The following is a 23,317-nucleotide window of genomic DNA, read 5'->3' as shown; positions in this document are numbered from 1 at the left end:
AGTGTCGGAGTTGACCCCTCATCACTACTTTTTCGAGGTTAGACTAGATACTTACTGGGTACGCGTTGATTTCCGTACTCATACTACACTTGCTGTATATTTTTGTGCAGGTGCATATATGTCTAGCAGATTTGTGGGCGCTGAGGTGGGCTATTTCGGGGAATTAGGTAAGCTACATCCCATGTTGCGAATTCGCAGCACACAGAGTCTCCATCAGAGTTATCTACCCTCTCCTGTCTAATAGTACTTTCAGATAGATGTTGTATTTCTAATATATTTCCTAATTAATGCTCATGTACTTGTGACACCGGGTTTTAGTTCAGTATTGTAGTTGTGAAAATACTATCATTTACTTTGTAAAGTCTATCTCTTACTACTTAATTGAAGGAAATTATGATTTCAAAAATACTAAAATAAGTAATTAAGTTAATCAATTATTGTTCGCTGGTCTGACAGCGGTGTTAGGAGCCATCACGACCTTTAATGGATTTTGGGTTCGTGACAGCACGAGCCTTAAGTATTTTCACACTACCACTAGACTTAAGTGTCACCTTGTAGACCCATTTGCGATGAAGAGCCTTCTTCTCAGCTAGTAGAGGAACCACATCACAAGTTTCATTAGCCATTAATGCTTTTCTTTGGCCATTGCTTCCTGTTAACCAAGGTGTATGGCAGCCTGGGAATATGAGACGTACTCTTGGATGTGAGGCATAAAATTCAAAAGGAGTTGATTATAAGGGTAAATGGCAGTAAAGGATAACTTTGTATTAGAGATAGGAGAGAGAATAATAAGATAGATAGAGGGTTCTCTATACTCTCATAAGGGTCTATGCAAAGTAGTTCATATACTCACTGGGGCAGGAGGATTAACAGTAACAGGTGATGAAGATGTGTAAGGATAAGTGGAAGAAGATGCAGGACTAGAAAAATCAACATTAGAAATAGGAGAAGGAGGATTAGTAGGAATAAACTACAAGGTGGTAGTGTCAAAATGTGTAGAAAATATAATGGAAGAATCAACATAAAAGAAAGTGGAAGGTGAGTTAGAAAATAAAGGAGTGATACAAGGATATGTGATGGCGCCTATCGTAGAACTAGGCAAGCCGACTCATTTCCAAACAAACCGATATTTTCATTTGAAAGATAATTTCAATACTATTTAACATAAAACATTCACATAAGGAGTTCAAATCAAAGAAAACAGAAGTGCGGAAAAGAAAAGCCCGACATCGGGATGTCACTAGTCATGAGCATCTACTTCAATCTGTCTAACAATATCAAGGCTAACTCAGCCTAAAAAATAGCTAAATACAATTAGAGGAAGATAAGAGGGAGAAGAGCAGGGGCTGTGATCGCCAAACAGCTACCTTGCTATCTCTAAGAAAATCTACAATTAGAACACTCAATAACCGCTACCGTGTCAAGCTACACCTGAATCTACACACAAGGTGCAGGGAGTAACGTGAGTACGCCAACTCAGTAAGTAACAACAATAAATAAAGATTGAGCAGTAGTGACGAGCAATAAAGCATATAACGTCCATATCATGAAATCTCAGTAAAGTACAACATGCTTTAAAAATCAGTGTTTGAATCAAATCATCTCGTTTAAACCCGGTTCCAGTAAAAATCATTTAAAGATATTTTTCCAACAATTTTTCAAATAAAGGCTCAATGCAAAGGTGAGAAAAAATGATGAAATCATAAACAGCCCCTCGGGCAAAACATCACTCATATACAGCCCCTCGGGCAAAGCTCACAGTTACTCGTGCCACTCGGGCATACCTCACAATCACTCTTTCCACTCGGGCATACCTCACAATCACTCTTGCCACTCGGGCATACCTCACAATAACTCATGCCTCCCAGTCACTCAGTACTCGGCACTCGACACTCGCACTCAATAGGTACCTACGCTCACTGGGGGTGTGTACAGACTCCGGAGGGGCTCCTTCAGCCCAAGCGCTATAATCTGCACGGACAACTCACGTGCTGCACGGACAACTTACGTGCTAGAATAATAAAGTATGATGCAGGCGGGAAGCCCCAATCCACACTCATCCTCACAAATCAGGCCCTCGGCCTCACTCAGTCATAAACCTCTCAAGCCACTCGGGCATTTCAGTAAAACAGGGCATTCGACCCAAAACATTAATATGCATCGAAATAGAGTCATAAAACTGAGTTATGCGGTAAACAAGTATAAACATGACTGAGTATAGATTTTCAATCGAAAACAATGAGAGGATGGTAAGAAACAGCCCCTAAGGGTCCAAACAGCATTGGCGCAAGGCCCAAACATGGCATTCAGGCCAATTTACAGAAATTATTTCTAAAACATATAAGTATCAAAATGGTTTCAACAAAGTATGCAACTTTAGAGTTGCTAAGGGACGTACCAAGTCACAAATCCCCAACAGTGCACGCCCACACGCCCGTCACCTAGCATGTTCGTCACTATAAATAGTAGAATGATACAAAATCTGAGGTTTCGTACCCTCATGACTAGATTTACAATCGTTACTTACCTCAAACCGGTTAAATCTCTACCCTGCAATGCTCTTGCCTCTGGACTCCGTCTCCAAATGCTCTGAATCTATTCACACTCAGTACAATACCATCAATACACGTTAAAGGAATGAATGCCACAAGAAAAGTTACAAAATTAGACCACAACCCGAAGTTGGCTCAAACCCGCCCCCCGGGCCCACGTCTCGAAATCCGACAAAATTTACAAAACTGAGAGCTCATTCACTCACGAGTCTAACCATACCAAATTCATCAAAATTCGACATCGTTTGGTCCTTCAAATCCTTTAATTACTCTCCAAACATTCCAAGCCCTAACCCCTCATTTTCACTAATTACCATGATTAAATAACGGGAAAATCACCATATATACAAGTATTAGGGCTCAAGTAACTTACCTCAACGAAGGGTTCTATTTATGGCTTCTGCCCAGGTTTTTCCCACCTGCGGCCATTTTCTCGCACCCGCGCGACCGCACCTGCGGTCCAAGGAGTTGCACCTACGCAACTCACTTAATCACCCAACTTCCTCACGTGCGGACACCTTTCTCGCACCTGCGGACTCGCATCTGCGGTCCCTAGTGCGCATCTGTGAAACCAGCCCAAAATTCTCATCTCCGCATCTGCACTCAAGGCCTCGCACCTGCGGCCAATTATTCGCACTTGCATTCCCAGCCTTGGCCCAGCGTCGCCCGCACCTGCGCACTCCCCACGTGCACCAGCGGCCTCGCACCTGCGACCCTTTCTTCCGCAGGTGCGGAAATAGCAGAAGCAGCAGCTCCAGCTGCAAATTCCAACTTCGGCAAATCTGTTGACCACCCGAAATCACCCCGAGGCCCTCAAGACCTCAACCAAAAATACCAACAAGTCATATATCAACATACAAACTTAGTCGAACCATCGAATCACTAAAAACAACATCCAAACACCAAATTACCCTCGGATTCAAGACTAAGAACTTCTAAATTTTGAAATTCGGCAACCGATGCCGAAACCAACCAAACCACGTCCGAATGACCTCAAATTTTGTACACACGTCACAAATGACACCACTAACCTACTCTAACTTCCGGAATTCCATTCCGACCCCGATATCAAATTTTTCACTGCCGACCGAAATCGCCAAATTACCAAATTTCGCCAATTCAATCCTAATTCTACCACGGACCTCCAAATCACATTCTGGACGCAATCCCAAGTCCAAAATCACCTAACAGAGCTAACGGAACCATCAGAATTCAAATCCGAGATCATTTACACATAGGTCAATGAGGCTATTTAATATAGCTGAATAACGTAAAAGAAGTAGAAATGGGAAAAATGAGGCTATAACTCTCGAAACGACCGGCCGGGTCGTTACATTATCACCCTCTTAAACATCCATTCGTCCTCGAACGAGTCTAGAAACATACCTGGAGTCTCGAATATGCATGGATATCTACTCCGCATCCCCTGCTTGGTCTCCCAGGTGGCCTCCTCCACAAGCTGACCTCTCCATTGCACCTTCACTGAAGCTATATACTTTGACCTCAACCTTTGAACCTGCCGATCCAAAATAGCCACCGGCTCCACATCATAAGTCATATCACCCTCCAACTGAACCGTGCTGAAATCCAAAACATGGGACGAATCTCTAATATACTTCCGGAGCATGGAAACATGAAACACTGGATGCACACTCGACAGGCTGGGTGGCAAGGCAAGATTATAAGCCACTTCCCCTATTCTCCGAAGCACCTCAAAAGGCCCAATGAACTGGGGACTCAACTTGCCCCTCTTCCCTAACCTCATAACACCCTTCATGGGTGATACCTTCAGCAAAACCTTCTCCCCAACCATAAAAGACACATCACAGACCTTCCTATCCGCGTAGCTCTTTTGCCTAGACTGTGCTGTGCAAAGCCGCTCCTGAATCAATTTCACATTATCTAATGCGTCCTGGACCAAGTCTGTACCTAAGAGCCTAGCCTCACCCGGCTCAAACCATCCAACCGGAGATCTACACCTCCTCCCATATAAAGCCTCGTACGGAGCCATCTGATTACTCGACTGATAACTGTTGTTATATGCAAACTCTGCGAGTGGCAGAAACTGGTCCCATGAACCCCCAAAGTCAATGACACAAGCACGCAACATGTCCTCCAATATCTAAATAGTGCACTCGGACTGCCCGTCTGTCTGAGGGTGAAAAGTTGTGCTCAGCTCATCTTGAGTACCCAACTCTTGCTGCACGGCCCTCCAAAACTGCGATGTGAACTGAGTACCCCTATCTGAAATGATGGAAACTGGGACACCATGCAGGCGAACGATCTATCGGATGTAAATCTCAGCCAACTGCTCTGAAGAGTAAATAGTACAAACTGGAATAAAGTGCGCGGACTTGGTCAGCCGATCCACAATAACCCAAATAGCGTCGAACTTCCTCGAAGTCCGTGGGATCTCTAATCTCTGAAGCAAGCCACCCGGTCTCTGATGCTCATACTTAACCTGTTGACAGTTGAGACACCGAGCCACAAACCCATCTATATCCTTCTTCATCTGCCTCTACTAATAGTGTTGCCTCAAATCTTGGTACATCTTCGCGGCACCCGGATGGATGGAATACCGTGAGCTGTGGGCCTCCTCAAGAATCAACTCTCGAAACCCATCTACATTACAAACACATATCCGGCCCTGCATTCTCAGCACGCCGTCATCACCAATAGTCACATCCCTAGCATCACCTCTCCGAACCCTGTCTTGAAGAACGAGCAAGTGGGGGTCATCATACTGACGCTCCCTCATACGGTCATAAAGAAAAGACCTGGAGACCACACAAGCCAATACCCGACTAGGCTTCGAAATATCCAATCTGATAAGCCGGCCCACTAACACCTGAACATCCAATGCCAACGGTCTCTCTGCTGCTGGAAGATATGCTAAACTCCCCAAACTCTCTACCCGGCAACTCAAAGCATCGGCCACCACATTGGCCTTCCCCGGATGGTACAAAATAGTGATATCATAGTCCTTAAGAAGCTCCAACCATCTCCGCTGACGCAAATTAAGATCATTCTGCTTTAACAGATACTGCAGACTCCGGTGATCAGTAAAGACCTCACAATGAACCCTATACAAATAATGATGCCAAATCTTCAAGGCATGAACAATGGCTGCTAACTCAAGATCATGGACATGATAGTTCTTCTCATGGGTCTTCAACTGGCGCGAGGCATAGGCAATCACCCTACCCTCCTGCATCAAAACACAACCAATGCCTATCCTCGAGGCATCACAATACACGGTGTAAGAACCTGAAGCTAATGGCAGAACTAACACTGGAGCTATGGTCAAAGCAGTCTTGAGCTTCTGAAAGCTATCCTCACACTCATCCGACCACCTGAATGGAGCACCCTTTTGGGTCAATTTGGTCAAAGGAGATGCAATAGATGAAAATCCCTCCATAAAGCGACGGTAGTAACCCGCCAAACCAAGAAAGCTCCTAATCTCCGTGGCTGAGGATGGTCTGGGCCAACTCTGCACCGCCTCTATCTTCTTCGGATCCACCTGAATACCCTCACTGGACACCACGTGCCCCAAGAATGCTACTGAACTGAGCCAAAACTCACATTTGGAGAACTTTGCATAAAGCTTCTCCTCCCTCAATCTCTGTAATACAATCTTTAAATGCTAAGTGTGCTCCTCCTGGCTACGAGAGTACACCAGGATGTCATCAATGAATACAACAATGAATGAGTCCAAATAGGGATGAAATACACTGTTCATCAAATGCATGAATGCTGCTGGGGCATTGGTCAGCCCAAAAGACATCACCAAGAACTCATAATTGCCATATCGGGTCCTGAAAGCTATTTTAAGAATATCTGAATCCTGAATATTCAGCTGGTGATAACCGGACCTCAAATCAATCTTGGAGAACACCCTCACTCCCTGAAGCTGGTCGAATAAATTATCAATACGAGGCAAAGAATACTTGTTCTTGACTGTGACCCTGTTCAACTACCTGTAATCAATACACATTCTCATGGAACCATCCTTCTTCTTCACAAATAGAACCGGTGCACCCCAAGGTGACACACTAGGCCGAATAAACCCCTTACCAAGGAGTTCCTAAAGATGTTCTTTCAATTCCTTCAACTTTGCCGGTGCCATACGATATGGTGGAATAGAAATGGGTTATTTGCCCGACACCAAATCAATACCAAAGACAATATCCCTATCAGGCAGCATGCCTGGCAGGTCTGTAGGAAACATATCCTGAAAATCACATACCACAGGAACAGAATCAATGACAGGAGTCTCTGACTAACATCCCTCACAAAAGCCAAATAAGATAGGCAACCCTTCTCAACCATGCGCTGAGCCTTAAAATATGAAATCACCCTACTTGATACATAATCTACAAAACCGCTCCACTCAACCCCTGGAATTCTTGGCAAAGCCAACGTCACCGTCTTAGCGTGAAAATCTAGAACAGCATGACATGGAGATAACCAATCCATACCCAATATCACATCAAAGTCAACCATACTAAGCAACAATAGATCCACTCAGGTCTCCAAACCCCCAATAGTCACCACATATGACCGATATACGCGGTCCACAATAATAATATCGCCCACATGAGTAGATACATATACAGATGAAACTAAGGAGATACATGTACAGATGAAACTAAGGACTCATATGGTATATCTAGAAAATGGGAGAAAAACGAGGAAACATATGAATACGTGGAACCAGGGTCAAATAATACTGAGGCATCTCAGTGACAAATTGAGACAATACCTGTAATCACAGCATCTGAAGCAATAGCATCTGGTCTGGCAGGGAGAGCATAGAAACGGGCCTGAACGCCCCCTGAGCTGCCTCCCCCTCTAGGATGACCCCTAGCTGACTAACCTCCACCCCGAGCTGACTGGATGGATGGTGAGGTAACTGGTGCTATAGTTGGAGGTTGACTCCTCTGCTGAGATAGACCTCCATGACGACGAGGACACTGCCTCCACATATGCCCAAGCTCCCCACACTCAAAATAACTCCATGGTGCTGGCGGCGGAAATTGAAGGGAACCCCTAGCATCGGGATGACTGGTAAAAGAACCTAGCATGGAAGAGCCCTGAACAGGTAGAGCACGGGACGAACTCTGAACTAGAAGGGAACTAATTGATGAGTGGCCCTGATGAGAACTGTGAGAACCATGGCAAGATGATGCACCCCGATGAAATGGCCGAACGGATTGAGCCTGCCTGAAATGACAACCTCTGTCGTGCTGGAACTGACCCCCAAAAGGAGCACCGATGAATCCACCCTAACCACGAGGCCTCTTGGCCTCCCTCTCAACCCTCTCCAGACCGCGAACCATCTCAATCTGCCGAGCAATGTCGACAATCTCATCAAAGGTAGCACCCGAAACTCGTTCCCTGGTCATGAGCAATTGTATCTGATAAGTGAGGCCATCAATAAACCTCATGATCCTCTCTCTCTGTCCGTGGGAACCAACCAGATAGCATGACTGGCCAACTCGGTGAACCGCATCTCATACTGTATCACAGACATATCACCCTGGCGAAGCTGCGCAAATTGTCTACGCAGGTCCTCTCTACGGGATCGAGGCACAAACTTCTCCAAAAAGACCATGGAGAACTGCTGCCAAGTAAGGGGTGCTGCGCCAATAGGCCTACGCCTCTCGTAAGTCTCCCACCATCTGAGTGCAGCCCTAGAAAACTGAAAGGTAGTGAATGAGACCCCACAAGTCTCCAGAATACCAGCAGTTTGGAGTATCCTCTGACACCTGTCCAAAAAGTCCTGAGCATCCTCTCTCTTTGTGCCACTGAAAGGTGGTGGTTGGAGTCTCCCAAACCTCTCCAACCTACACTGATCATCCTCAAGCGTAGCAGGAAACACATAATCCTGAGCAACTGCAACCGGCTGGGCTGGTGGTGCCTCCGGTGTCTGGAGTCCCTGAATAACCTGCTCGGGTGTGCGAGCGACGGGAGTCTGAGTGCCTCCCCTGGCCTGAGAAGTGGTTGCGGCCGTCGAAATAGAGACCGCCTGAGCAAGGCCAGTACACGCTGTCAGAATCTGAGCTAGGGCCTCCTGAAGGCCTGGAATCACAATAGGCACAGGTGGTGCCTGAGCTGGTGCATCAACAACTGGAACCTGGTCCTGATCTGGGACAATCGATGGATCTGCAGGTACTTCCCCAGCTGTTGTACGGGCTGCACCTCTGCCCCTACCACGGCCTCTACCGCTGCCTCTCGCGGCCCTGGCTGGTGGTACTGGTAGCTGGCCCTCCTGACCGGTAGTACGAGTCCTCACCATCTGTGAGAGAATGAAACAACTGATGTTTAGTTACTAGAATCAACAGATTCGCATGACAAGAATTCAAGAATGTGGAGTTTCCTAAAGGTTTCGCAGCCTCCTGAAGATAAATACAGACGTTTCCATACCGATCCGCAAGACTCTACTAAACCCGCTCATGACTCGTGAGACCTATGTAACCTAGGCTCTAATACTAATCTGTCACGACCCAAAAACCTAATATCTCGTGATGGCGCCTATCGTGGAACTGGGCAAGCTGACTCATTTCCAAACAAACCGATATTTTCATTTCAAAGATAATTTCAATACTATTTAACATAAAACCTTCATTTAAGGAGTTCAAATCAAAGAAAATACAAGTGCGGAAAAGAAAAGCCCGACATCGGGGTGCCACTATTCATGAGCATCTACTACAATCTATCTAACAATATCAAGGCTAACTCAGCCTGGAAAATAGCTAAATACAACTAGAGGAAGATAAGAGAGAGAAGAGCAAGGGCTGCGATCGCCAAACAGCTACCTTGCTATCTCTAAGAAAATCTGCAACCAGAACACTCAATAACCGCTACTGTGTCCAGCTACACCTGAATCTACACACAAGGTGCAGGGAGTAACGTGAGTACGCCAACTCAGTAAGTAACAACAATATATAAAGACTGAGCAGTAGTGACGAGCAATAAAGCATATAACGTCCATATCATGAAATCTCAATAAAGTACAACATGCTTTAAAAATCAGTGTTTGAATCAAATCATCTCGTTTAAACCCGGTTCCAGTAAAAATCATTTAAAGATATTTTTCCAACAGTTTTTAAAACAATGGCTCAATGCAAAGGTGAGCAAAAATGATGAAATCATAAACAGCACCTCGGGCAAAACATCACTCATATACAGCCCCTCAGGCATACTTCACAGTCACTCGTGCCACTCGGGCATACCTCACAATCACTCTTGCCACTCGGGCATACCTCACAATCACTCTTGCCACTTGGGCATACCTCACAATCACTCATGCCTCCCAGTCACTCAGCACTCGGCAGTCGGCACTCGCACTCAGTAGGTACATGTGCTTACAGGGGGTGTGTACAGACTTCGGAGGGGCTCGTTCATCCCAAGCGCTATAATCTGCAGGAACAACTCACGTGCTACACGGACAACTCACGTACTATAATAATAAAGTATGATGCAGGCAGGCAGCCCCGATCCACACTCATCCTCACAAATCAGGCCCTCGGCCTCACTCAGTCATAAACCTCTCAAGCCACTTGGGCATTTCAGTAAAACAGGGCATTCGGCCCAAAATATTTATATGCATCGAAATAGAGACATAAAACTGAGTTATGCAGTAAACAAGTATAAACATGACTGAGTATAGATTTTCAATCAAAAACAATGAGAGGATGGTAAGAAACAGCCCCTAAGGGTCCAAACAGCATTGGCGCAAGGCCCAAACATGGCATTCAAGCCAATTTACAGAAATTCTTTCTAAAACATATAAGTATCAAAATGGTTTCAACAAAGTATGCAACTTTACAGTTGCTAAGGGACGTACCAAGTCACAAATCCCCAATAGTGCACGCCCACATGCCCGTCACCTATCATGTTCGTCACTATAAATAGTAGAATGATACAAAATTCGAGGTTTCGTGCCCTCAGGACTAGATTTACAATCATTACTTACCTCAAACCGATCAAATCTCTACATCGCAATGCTCTTGCCTCTGGACTCCGTCTCCAAATGCTCCGAATCTATTCACAATCAGTACAATACCATCAATACACGTTAATGGAATGAATGCCACAAGAAAAGTTACAAAATTAGACCAAAACTCAAAATTGGCTCAAACCCGGCCCCCGGGCCCACGTCTCAAAATCTGATAAAATTTACATAACTAGAAAGCTCATTCACTCACGTGTCTAACCATAAAAAATTCCAAGACCTTACCCCTCATTTTCAAAAATTACCATGATTAAACAATGGGAAAATTACCATATATACAAGTATTAGGGCTCAAGTAACTTACCTCAATGAAACCCCCTTGATTACCTCTTTAAATCTCTCCCTAAAGCTCCAAAAACCGAATAGAAATGGTGAAGAATGCACCAAAATCGAAGGGTTCTATTTATGGTTTCTGCCCAGGTTTTTCGCACCTGTGGCCATTTTCTCGCACCTGCGCAACTCACTTAATCACCCAGCTTCCCTACCTGCGGACACCTTTCTCGCACCTGCGGACTCGCATCTGCGGTCCCTAGTGCGCATCTCCGAAACTAGCCCAAAATTCTCATCTCCGCATCTGCGCTCAAGGCCTCGCACCTGCGGCCAATTATTCGCACTTGCATTCCCAGCCTTGGCCCAGCGTCGCCCGCACCTGCGCACTCCCCATGCGCACCAGCGGCCTCACACCTGCGACCCTTTCTTCAGCAGGTGCGGAAATAGCAGAAGCAGCTGCTCCAGCTGCAAATTCCAACTTCGACAAATCCGTTGACCACCTGAAATCACCCCGAGGCCCTCAGGACCTCAACCAAAAATACCAACAAGTCATATATCAGCATACAAACTTAGTCAAACCTTCGAATCACTCAAAACAACATCCAAACACCAAATTACCCTCGGATTTAAGTCTAAGAACTTCTAAATTTTCAAATTCGGCAACCGATGCCGAAACCAACCAAACCACGTCCGAATGACCTCAAATTTTGCACACATATCACAAATGACACCACGAACCTACTCCAACTTTCATAATTCCATTCCGACCCCGATATCAAATTTTTCACTGCCGACCAAAATCGTTAAATTTCTAAATTTTGCCAATTCAAGCCTAATTCTACCACGGACCTCCAAATCACATTCCGGACGCACTCCTAAGTCCCAAATCACCTAACAGAGCTAATAGAACCATCAGAATTCAAATCCGAGATCGTTTACACATAGGTCAATATCCGGTTGACTTTTCCAACTTAAGTTTCTTCTTAAGAGACTAAGTGTCTTAATTCACTCTGAAACCACTCCGGTCCCGAACCAACTAACCTGATATAACATAATATAGCTGAATAACGCAAAAGAAGTAGAAATGGGAAAAATGAGGCTATAACTCTCGAAACGACCGGCCAGGTCATTACATATGCAATGTTAGAACCAAATTCTTAGGCATTGTCAGATCTGTTTTTTACACCATAGTGTCAAATTGCCTTTCTACCATAGAAATGAAAGACTAGAGAATGACAAAGGTATTACATTTTATGCTTAAATGGTAAGTTCAAATACCTCTATTAAAGATGGCACGACCCAAAAATCTCAATCCATCATGATGGCGCCTAACACACTTACTAGGCAAGCTGACATTCACATAACTGATAAACATTTGAATAAAAAAGGTTTAAGAAACTCAATAACGGAAAATCTCATAAGTTTATGATAAACATAACTGAAACTCTACTACAACCATCCCAACAACTAGTGTCAACGAGTACATGAGCTACTAGGTATCAACATAGTCTGAAACTCTAGTACAACTGTCTGAGTAATAGAACAGTATTGGATAAAATGAAAAGAAAGAGAGTAATGGTCTGCAGTCGTCATAGCAGTTACCTCAAAGTCTCCGAGCAGGTACTAGTACCAAATCTAGCAATCACTACGTCCAAATATACTTGAAACTACACACGAAGTGCAGAGTGTGGTATGAGTACCACCGACCTAATATACTCAATAAGTATTGTAGCTAACCTCGGCAAGGTAAAAGAAGCACAAATTATAAATGATGCTAGCTATCACCTGAACAATTTCATCTTTTAGCAAGTACATAGCAATAATGAAATCAAGTCATAAAGCACAAAAACAAATATTTGTGTGTATGTGTATAGTTTCTCAAATACTCTGCTCAGTCAATATTCGGCATATAGATATGATATGAAGTTAAATTAAGTAAATGATCACGGAAATTGCAAGTAAACATGAAAATACAATTTTAACATAACACTGGTCAGACATTCCTCAACCTTTCCATTTCGATACAAAATCACTAATTAGTTTTCCGCAATATCTGCGTGTACTCCATCAAGAGAGAAACATGAGAGGGTGACCCTAGGAGGATGAATCCATATCCACATGCAAGCATGGCCAATTCAATATGCTACCAGCCCAGTGTGGTCACAGGCTCAATATCATAATCCGCCTGGCGTGGTCACAGGCACAACAACACAATCTGCCTGGCGTGGTCACAAGCATAACAATACAATTCACCCGGCGTGGTCATAGTCATAACAACATAATTTACCCGTCGTAATCACATGCATAACAATACAATCCACCCTGCATGATCACAGGCACCCAATCCAACCATATAACACAGGAGCAAATAAATACGAATACATGTATGTGATGGATAAGTAACAAATCTCATGCTCCTGGACTGGTATAAATGACATGTTAAAGTGTAGGCAAGTGCAAAGTGTGCTATCGTAGCTCAAATCAGCAAATTTCATCATAGAATAGCATTTATCAAGTTCATTCAGGGACCAAACCTCTATGTAACCTCAAACATGGCTCAAATAGTCCACAACAATGTCACAAATATATGAAGCATCATAGCTTAAAGCTTAACAGTCAATTCTAGGTTTATCATAGCCTAAGCACAACCCGAGCATGGATAAATACCCCCCAGTGTCAGCACATGGGCTCAAACCCCACACATGTGCGCACCCATAGCATGTAGATATCACACAAATTATTCAAGCAACTAGTGTCTCAACCAAGTTTATATAAGATACTTACCTCAAGAAAACCAATCACTCTGCTAACAAGCCCATCCCGCGCGAATCAACCTCCGGAAGGCTCGAATCTATCCAAAATAACGTAATACTATCAATAAAAGGCATAGGAAGTGATTCCATAAGATAAAGCTAAGGTCTTTAACTCAAATAAAAAAGTGAACCCAAAGGGTCAACCCTGCGCCTGCACCTCGGAACCCGACAAAATTCATAAATTCCTAACATCAATTTAATTACAAGTTCAACCATACCAAAATCATCCAATTCTAACCACAAATCACCACTCAAATCCACAAATTTCACTCTCCAATAACATAGTCCAAAAATCCCCAAATTCTAAGTTAGATTCATGAGAAATAGGTAAAATAATCAATGGATATTCAATATTCATGGACAAAAGTGATTAAAAATCACTTACCTCTTCAATCTAGGTGAAAACCTCTCCAAAACCGCCCTATTCCCCACTCCAAAATTCCCAAAATGAAAGAAAACTCAAACCCTCGACTTTTTATCCTTCTGCTCATCGAAACCGCACCTGCGGTCAGGATCTCCGCTTCTGCGGTCACACATCCGCATCTGTGAAAACACTTAAATCCCGACCAGCCACATCTGCGTCCATATTAACACACCTGCGCATCCGCGACCAAGGCCAAGATGCCTCCCTCCTTACCTGCGGACCCCTCATCGCAGAAGTGCTTTTGCTTCTGCGGGAAATCACATGCTTCTGCAGACCTCACTGTCTCCCTTCCATTCTGCACCTCTGACCAAGGCTCCGTACTTGCGGTGCCGCATCTGCGGCCACTCCCACTGCAGGTGCGAATACACCAGATACTTGAAATTTCAGCACTTTGCCAAAGTGCAACCAAGCTCCGTCAACCATCTGAATCACACCCGAGGCCCCCAAGACCTTGACCAAACATACCAACAAGTCCTAAATCATATTTTGAACTTAGTAGAAGCCTCAAATAATATCAAACAACATCAATAACATGAATCGCACCCCAATTCAAGCCTATTTAAACTAATAAATTTCCAACTTCTAAAATCGATGCCGAAACCTATCAACTCAACTCCGATTGACCTCAAATTTTGCACAAAAGTCATAAATAACATAACGGACCTACTCCAACTTCCGAAACCAAAATCCAAGCCCGATATCAATAAAGTCAACTCTCGGTTAAATTTCTTAACCTTTCAAACCTTCAATTTCTAACTTTCTCCAATTTAAGCCAAAACGACCTACGGACCTCCAAATCAATATCCGGACACACTCCTAAGTTCAAAATTACCATACTGAGCTATCAGAATCATCAAAACTTTATTCCGGAGCTGTTTTCTAATAATTCAACATCCGATCAACTCATTCAATCTAAACTTCCAATCTTGGAACTAAGTATCCCAGTTCGTTCCAGAACATCCCCAGAACCTAACCAACCATCCCGAAAAGTCACGTAACCACAAGTGAATATAGAGTAAGCGATAAACAGGGGAACTAGTCTATAATACACAGGACGATCGGCCAGGTCATCAACTATAGTAAGAAAGTACTTAAATTCATTATGAGTTGTTGTTTTGTGAGGTTCCCATGTATAAATATGAATAAGTTAAAAAAATTGTGAAGAAGAAATAGAACTAGAAGAAAAAGCTAATTTGTGTTGTTTGCTAATGGGAAAACAAAAAGGGGGATTGGATCATTATTAATAGCAGTTTATGGAAAACAAGCAATATTTTTCATACTAGAAAATAGAAAGTGTCCCTATCTAATATGCCATACATTTTGACAACATTCTACAAAAATAGATATAGATTGAACAAGAAAAGAGTTGTCACTATTATTCAAAAAAACTAAGATATTTTTATCAGTAGTTGTATGTCTAGAAGGAGATGAATTGATTGAAGAAGGTATACACCATTTTTGAGTCTACCAATATCCAAGGACATATTTAGTAAAAGGACATGCAAAGAGCATTGAAAATCACCAAAAATCATATTACAACCAAATTGAAGACATAACTTGTGAATAGATAACAAGTTAAACTTGAAATAGGGAATGTTGGACCCTATTTTGTACTTAGTCAATATAAAATATAACTAATGGTTCCTCTGAAGTAGATAAAAGAGAGTCGCCACCTAATATTTTAATGTATATTAGGGTACCTATGTGTTTGTAAGATTATTATCCTAATGGTCTGCTAACCGATGAGATTTGGATAAGGGTTCTGGTTATTCTAAGGGAAAGGTATTAGGCATCCCTTAAAATCTCCCTGAGGTAGCTCCTTAGTCTTAGGCTAGGTTCGAGAAAAGAAATATCTATATTCTACTTAATCCTGTGTTTAAAGTCTGTAAGACATGCTAAGTCTTGTCTAAAGTCTACTATTCTAGACAAGGGGGTTGTGTATGTACTTAGAAAAGAAGTTATGAGTTTTGGGGTTTTAGAGTCTAGGAAATTGCTTTTTGAAATGTGTATATTTATGAGGTTAAGAACTAGATATGCTTTACTTTTGAGAAATATTTTATAAAGAATTCTATGTTTAAAAAAAAGTTGAGTGTGTGTTTTAGGGGAAGTAAATACTTATATATATTTTAGTAAACTAGGAGACCATTTGAAAATATACCTTAAGTTTAGAATAGGTATACCTTTAAAAATCAACCGCAACCTTATGTTTGAGGCTCGTTGAGGCCCACCAGTTTACAAACATCAACTATGCTTGATTTTTTTTTTTTTAAAAAAAAAAAACAGCTTCGCAATTAGTTTCGCGATTCTGATTTTTTAAAGAGGGTTTGCCTATGCTTTGAATCTGTCAAAGTCTAAAGTTAATAAGAATCGCCAGTTATAACAATACATGTGCTTTCATTTGTTAAGAAAAAATAAATCTGAAATTAATAAGTGGCCAAATATTAAAGGGATTTAAAGTGCAGAGTTTTGATTTGATTCTTGTCTATAAACTTTGGTTTGCCTATATTCCTATACAATCAAAGTATCAAAATTATTCAATAAAGTAGGTTATTAAAATATACACAACAACGAACAGAGTTTGAAATAAATAAGGAAGAGAGGTAGGACTCTTGATAGATTGGGCCGGTAGACCTGTCCAAGCCCTGGAGAATTTAATTCAAGGCGGCAGACCCGAACGTGTGGAACAGGAGCAAGATGGATTTGGATTTAGGCCGTAGTTCCCAATGGAACACCGTGGGTCTAATTCGAAGCGTGCATACAAAAAATAAAAAAAATTATTAGTGTATATCAAATGTAAAATGAAATAAGATAGAAATTTATGACAAAATAATAACAAAGAGCTAAAAAATATGGTGAGACAAATTTCATTTATGCTAATCTTATGAGGACTAATAGGAGTTAGTGACTAGAGGTTTGGTACAAATCCCCATTTATGGATACGATTCCCCTTTGTGAGCCCTTGACACTTCAGAGTTCATGAGGGTCTCGCGGATCCCGAGCAGTGCTTGTGTCATGGAGAGGTATCATAACCACAACAAGTTTTCACACCCAAATACCCTTAGTCACCTACTTTTAATCTTCCTCAAAGGTTTAAACACAAATAAAAGAATCAACAGAGTAACTTTATACTACTAAGATAAAAACAGTAAGGTACAAGAGTCATTTCAAACGTTTTAAAATTTCAAACACACAAAACCCAACAACTGTGAATAAATAGAATATTGTAGTTCATCATCTAAGCAGAGATGTAGTTAAGGGCACAATATTGACTTAAGAGGATTCATATTAGAGTGTAAGATATACAGGTAGGCATGAGGTCACTGTGGAGACATGGTCAAACAAAAAATCAAGGTACAAGCAATAGACATGTTTCACTACTCATAGATCCTTAAACTCAGAAGTGTTACAGATAAGTATCACACAGAAATGAGCATAGGTGCATGTTCTATTGTCTTCACTATAGGTTTGATGCTTCAAATTTATTCTACATGAGTTCAGATCATAAGGTATGTTCAAAGGTATTTATAAAGCCTCAGTATAGTTAACAACAGGCATACATTTCATTAGGATTCTATTATTTAACAGTTAGGCTAATAATGCTCATTTAGAATTCCAAAAAGAGTTGTTGACCACTCAGAACAATAGAAAATTAACTAGGAAAAAGTTAATCTTAGCCTTGCTTGATCCACGTGGACTAATTATAACAACAAACAGATCTTCAATCGTTTTAGCTATCAAATTTAAACAGACTTCAGACAATGACACCGGCAGGTATAAGATAGTAGATAATGGCATTTTACTTTAACTTGAAAAGGCATATAGGTCACAATGAACCAACATTTGGACATGTAGGCAAGTTTACTAGCATAGCATATTAATAGAACTCGGTTTATGATTTATATACCAGTTATCATGACAGACACATAGAGATCAAGATAGTGTGAGGTCATGGTTAAGTAGAGATTAAGATACTGTGAGGTCATGGTTAAGCCCAACAGTTAAAGTCACAAGCATTAGTCATTATAAGCATTAGGAACAAGTTTCCTCAGTGAGAGATATTCACAAATACAGACCAATATAACATCATAGCAGGGTCAGAATCATGGTAGGTAGAGAGTTAACACATATGTATAAGTGTAAAATTCCTCAACAAAAAGTCATACATGGTCTATGAGCACAACACAATTAACATGACAGATGTGCACTCAGACATGGAGAGGATTGATATATCAGCAGGAGTTTCACAAAGCTCAAATAGGCAAGTGTCAACATTTACTATAGAGAGTTCTCCTAGTCAAGTTATACTCAATCATATGTGCAGGTTCCCTAACACATTAGCAAGGTTTATTTGCATATTTTCAAGTTATTGCAGAGAACACATAGAGATTATTCTATTACATTAACATAAGCAAGCTATTAGTTAGAGTTCGAACAAGTCATCATGAGGATAGGAACTGAATCCAAACAACATGACATTACAAGTATCAAAATTGCTTGGTGTTGACAAGTATCAGCAGTGTTCTCGAGAAGAGCTTAAAGTTCTGATTTTTATTACATTTTTTATGTCACGGCCCCAATTTCTCTCTGTAGGATGTCATGATGGAACCTAGTCTCTATGACTAGGTAAGCCTAACAGATAATAATAACTTAGCAGAAACAATTATCAAAATACTAAAACAAAGCTGAATAACTGATATAACCTTCTGAAACAAAGCAAAATATCATCAATACACTCCCTAAAACCAGTGAAACTGAGTCATAAGCTCTATAGAATAAACTAGAATATATAATACATCACTGTCTAAAAGAAATACAACAGGAAGTAAAATAGGGAAGGTGACTCTGAGGCCTACGGACGTGGAGCGGGTATACCTTGAAGTTTCCAAGCAACAACTCAAATCAACTCTAGTGTTCGGTACGGGCAGACGTACCTGGATCTGTGCAAATATTGTGTAGAAGCGTAGTATGAGTATACCACAATGGTACTCAGTAAGTATCAAGCCTAACCTCAGTAGAGTAGTGACGAGGCCAGGTCAAGACACCTACTAGGATATAAATAAGCAGAATAAAACCAAAAGAACGAATCATAATAGAAAAAAGAGAAATAACCAATACGAAACAAGATAATAACCTAAACTAATACCGAAAATTTTAACATGGAATTAACATAAAGAAACAACTGAAGAGAACCAAAATGCTCATATACGGACAATAACTGCTAGGACAAGGAAAAACAAAACAACTGAAAGGCCTTTGCAACATAAGATAAACAAAAATATCACAATGAGGTACCACCTCGTGTACTATAAGAATCACCACCGAGGTACCGCCACGTATAAATCAAGAGTCATAACCAAGGTACCGCCTCGTATTTACAGTTCACAATCTCAATCACAGTCTTTCTTTATACTGCCGCGTGAGCCTTACATTTGTAATAAGTTTTGAAAATAATTTTTCCGTGATAGCTACACGTATTTTATCCCACCTTATGACGTCGCGTGGCTTCACATAGTTTCCCTACAAGCAACACGCACATAAGTACCGCCTTATACTACCACATGCACATTAACCCCAAGCCTTATACTGTTGCATGCACGTCAATATCATATCACAATAATAACTCGCACCACAAGTGCCCATATATCATAACTTGCCAAAAATCAACAATATTAATGTTTCCACAATAATAGCCCACGACTCCACCACAATGTATACAATAATATCAACAACAACAATGAATGTAAAATGCTCAACAAAGAAGGTGTTTCAACAATAACAATTTTGCTGCAACGTGATAACGACTTTCACAACTTCAGCACCAATAACTCGACAATGAGAAATAATGTATAACCACGATAATAATAAGGATAACTCACAATGGAAGAGATAACGTATAACAATGACTTCAATTATTGGAAATCAACAAGGAAAGGGATAACATTAACATTAGCTTCAAGTATTGATAATCAATAAGGAAGGAGATAACACGAACAATAACTTCAAATAATGATATTTAGCAATAAAGATGTAGCATGTAATAATAAAAGAGGCAACAAGTTCAACTAGAGCATGAGAGAAATTTATCAAGTAGGATATAAAACAAGTGCTAAACAAGTCAATTAAGGCATCTAAGGATAGACCAACATAAATAAGGATAGATTGACTATGAGAATTTAGAACATGATATGACATTTCAATTAAAGCATGAAATTATTGTAAGTAGCATAAACGGGTCAAATACCACGTACAACCGTGTACCCACTCGTCATCTTGCGTAACACAGTTTTCACATAGCACAAAAGACATAATCAATACCAAATCCTAAGGGGTAGTTCCCCCACACGAAGTTAGGCAAGACATTTACCTCGACTTGGGCAACTCAACCCTCAGAAATTGCTTTTCCCTTAAAACTCGTCTCCACACGGCTCAACTCTAACCCAAAATTAACTCAATATCATCAACCAATACAAGAGAAAACAATTACAATAAATAAAACTTTGATCTTTACGCTTTTCCCAAAAAGTCAACAAAAGTCAACTCGGGGCTTACTGGTCAAAACCCGGGTTCAATGGTAGATTCCGACTATCCATGACCTCACGAGCTCATATATGTGATTAATTTCAAAATCTGAGTCCAAATCGACTCTCAAAACTCAACTTCTTATTTTTCAAAAACTTGACAAGGTTTCACAATTTTTCACTTTGATTCACATGATTTTGATGTTAAAATCTAAAATATAATGATGGAATATGATTAGAAATAGATTAGACTTACTTACCCAAGGTTTGTAGGTGAAAATCTCCTCTCCAAATCGTCTCCTACCGAGTCTAGGGTTCAAAAACGTGAGAATGAGAGGTGAAATCCCAACTTCCAGCCCTTTTGATCGTCTCCTACCGGCCACTGTCAGCCCTATGAGGAGGTCGCAATTGTGAAGCTTGTCTCCATTGTAAATGCGACTGTATTATCGCAAATGCGAACTACCCTCTCCGGGAAGCTTTTTCGCAATTGCGAGCCTGGCATCGCAGTTGCGATACCTAAGTCCCCCACCCCCACCCCCACCCCACCCCCCACTAAGCTCGCAAAGAGCGCTAAACACCAGATTTCTGCAATTTCAGTCCAAACCACTCCGGAAAATGTTCGAAACTCATCCGCACCCTGGGGGTTCCAAACCAAACATCCACAAAAATCTAAAAACATCATACGAACTCGCTCGCATGATCAAAACAAAAAAATAACATCTAAAACTATGAATTGAACTCTAAAACACATGAATTGCAAAGAAATTTTCAAGAACTTCTAGAATTATAACTAAACATCTGAATCCTATCAAATCAACTCCAAACTACACCAAATTTTGCAGACAAGTTCTAAATACCATAACGGACTTATTCCATGTCACAAAATCAAATTTCGAGTTCAATAGCTAAAAGTCTATATACGGTCAAACCTTTCATCTTCAAATTATCAAATTTTGGCAAATCCACATAAATCAATTTACGGACTTCCAAAATTAAATTCTGGGCATATGCCCAAGTTCGAAATCACAATACGAAGCTATCGGAATCATAAAAATACAATTTCGGGGTCGTTTTTACAAAAGTTAAAGTTTGATCATCATTTTTAAATTTCTAAGTCAAGAATAAAAGGTCCAAATCAACCCGAAAGCTTCCCGGAATGGAACTAACTAACCCTGCAAGTTATAAAATTATTAACATATATGTGTGAAGTGTAAAAAGGGAAAACGGAGCGTAATTACATAAAACGATCGATCAGATCGTTATATTTTATCTGCATAACCAATTACTAGACCACGGATCGCATACATCATAGTTAATATAGGATTTAATTAATCATGAAGCTTTAAAGGATCTAAAAGTAAAAGCTATACATGGATCAATAAATGTATAAAACAGGTAGGTCATCCCTCACACACTTATCAACCAAGATTACTAGGGCAGATATGTTAAGTACATAACATGGAGTACATGGGATATATTTGTAACATCAACATAGCATCATAAGTAGGAGGTTCAAGTAATCTGGAGATACATGGATACAAAGAAAGGTTCGAGGACATGATTCAACTAGCTTAGCAGACATGACAATGCTCATGCAATTATTTGTTTTGGTTTACATAATATCATTAACATAATATTTGATCTATTTAATAGTAAGGAAAATTAACTGGATTTAGTCATGAGAGAATAACAATTCAAAACACTTTCAAATAGCTAAGTCATGATAGATAACTTTAATTAACAACACAAGTTGATAACAGTACCAAGAACAACATAACTCAATCTGAAATTTTATGAATTAACCATAAGGATTAAACACAAAGACAGGACATAACAAGTATAATATATACCACAAACAAAGGATGATTGACAAGAAAAACATTACGAATATAGGACTACATGATTAAAGTGAGATAAAAGGAGGTCAATGTGCACTAACCTTTTGCAGGGCAGAAAACCAAGTAGGATCATATTGATAGCCATTTAGAGACCAAAATCAACAACAGTCAACTCTCAAGGGTTGAATTCACACAAAAAAGAAGAGAGATCAGAAGAAAGAACACTACTGAGGTTCAAGCTTTAGACAACAAAGACTCAAACTTGAATTTCCTAAAGTGTATTCATATTTATTTGTGTTTCTTCGTGTGTTAGGTGAGTGCATTTAAAGTAGTATTTATAGTGGCCTTCAATGCCTTAGGGTTCCGGTTGATTCAAAATTGTGAGTGGAAAGTGACAAAGGGGCGGATGATGATAACAAACACGGGTGAGAATCAGAAGAATAGAGGGAAAAACGTCGTAGAAATTACCTGAGTATGAGGGTCGACCGTTGAAACCTTTGGACTGTTGGTCAAACCCTAATAACCATAGGTCTTGATGTTTGACCTATGGAAAGAAAATAACAATGATGAATCGGAGATAAATATCCATGTGATACTGATAAGCACATCAGTCAACATTCGAGGATGAATGTATCAAAGGGGGAAATGATGTTACACCCCATGTTTTTGTACATGAGATTACATCGTAAGTGAATTGATGTAAGTTCAGAAATGAGATCATCTTTGAAAATGCATAAAGTAAGTTAATCATGTTACCTTGAAGGTTACAAATATTAAAGATCATTAATAACAAGTACCAAGAGGGTTGGAAGGCTTAGAAGATAAAAGAATTGAAGAAAATAAGCTTCATCGAAAGTTGACAAGTTGGAAATGTTATAACATGTA

At 40.7% G+C, this 23,317-nt stretch overlaps 1 long non-coding RNA gene across 1 annotated transcript; it reads right to left on the bottom strand.

The window, feature by feature from the left end:
- Positions 1-16,517: 16,517 nt before the first annotated feature.
- LOC117281327 (uncharacterized) lies at positions 16,518-22,866 on the bottom strand. Its single transcript, XR_004511937.2, has 2 exons — positions 22,534-22,866; positions 16,518-16,815 (listed from the first exon to the last, which is right to left on the bottom strand). It is a non-coding gene; the product is annotated as an uncharacterized lncRNA (long non-coding RNA).
- Between the last annotated feature and the right edge of the window lie 451 nt (positions 22,867-23,317).

This window comes from Nicotiana tomentosiformis, chromosome 3 (assembly GCF_000390325.3).
Source record: "Nicotiana tomentosiformis chromosome 3, ASM39032v3, whole genome shotgun sequence".
Lineage (NCBI taxonomy): Eukaryota > Viridiplantae > Streptophyta > Magnoliopsida > Solanales > Solanaceae > Nicotiana > Nicotiana tomentosiformis.
The sequence above is the reverse complement of the archived record's forward strand: the minus strand, read 5'-3'. Positions and strand labels throughout refer to the sequence as shown.